Here is a 1,370-nt window from a genome sequence, read left to right on the forward strand (position 1 = left end):
TTGGGAAATGTAAGTTTCCTTTTGTTCCTTGCCTCCCAGTCACCCAGCTGCCTCTCCAGAAACAACTGTTAATTAGTTTCTAATGTCTCCTTCCATATATAGGTAATGTTTGCAAACCTTTACATGTATCTGTTGTCGACTCACCCACCCCTCTTCTGTCTTAGAATACCATATGCATCTGCATTTATTTAGCACAGATACAGTCTCTTCAGGTACTAAATCATATGTTTATGAATTTGAAATCCCTGAACTTCCCTATTTAGTCATATAAATAGAATTTTGCTGGTAGAAAATTTCCTGAAGCTTTATGTGGTTCTTGGCCTAAGTCAGTGAGATTTGCCAAAGGTTTGGCAGCTTTAACCAATGCTGATGCACCTGTTCTCAGTTACTTTCTTCTGAGCTGTGTCTGATAAGCAAGGAAAGGAATAAGCTAAATTACACCCAGGATGATCTGCTAGGGATGTGCCACACAAGATAATGAATGTGCTTCACTTCTATCACTTGGCCCAGCTTGCGGATCCCTTCTTTGCTCTAGCTGATGGGTCTTATCTCTTATTTGATGTTATTTTCTGTCTCCCCTTGCTGCCTGTCAGATTTTGGTGAAACTTCATTTCTCAGTGAATACTTCCTTTCTGAACAGCTTCACACTGCTCAAAGATGAATCATGCTACCTCTGTGTTTCTGAGCTATATCTTATTAACCCTATGTTTCTCTCTCACTTTCTCTCTTTGAGACAGAGCCTTGCTTTGTTGCCCAGTCTGAAGTACAGTGGCACAATCTTAGCTCACTGTAGCCTCCAACTCCTGGGTTCAAGAGATCCTCCTACCTCACCCTCACAAGTAGCTGGAACCACAGGTGCCCACCACCATGCTTGGCTAATTTTTGTTTTTAGAGATGGGGGTCGCTTTATGTTGCCCAGGCCCCTTTTCCTTTTTCAGAGATGGAGTCTTGCCATATTACCCAGGCTGGATTTGAACTCCTGTGCTCAAGGGATCCTCCTACCTCAGTATCCTGAGTAGCAGGGATTATAGACACATACCACAGTGCACAGCTTTCATATTTTTCTTTTTCTTTTTCCTTTTTTGAGATGGAGTCTTGCTCTGTTGCCCAGGCTAGAGTGTAGTGGCATGATCTCGGTTCACTGAGACCTCTGCCTCCCAGGTTCAAGTAATTTTCCTGCCTCAGCCTCCCGAGTAGCTAGGACTACAGGTGTGTGCCACCACGCCTGGCTAATTTGTATGTTTTTTAGTAGAAATGGGGTTTCACCATGTTGGTCAGACTGGTATCAAACGCCTGACCTTGTGATCCACTCGCTTCAGCCCCACAAAGTGCTGGGGATTACAGACGTGAGCCACTGTGCCCGGCCTTTT

The sequence above is a fragment of the Cebus imitator genome, unplaced genomic scaffold (assembly GCF_001604975.1).
Source record: "Cebus imitator isolate Cc_AM_T3 unplaced genomic scaffold, Cebus_imitator-1.0 Scaffold258, whole genome shotgun sequence".
Taxonomy (NCBI): Eukaryota; Metazoa; Chordata; class Mammalia; order Primates; family Cebidae; genus Cebus; species Cebus imitator.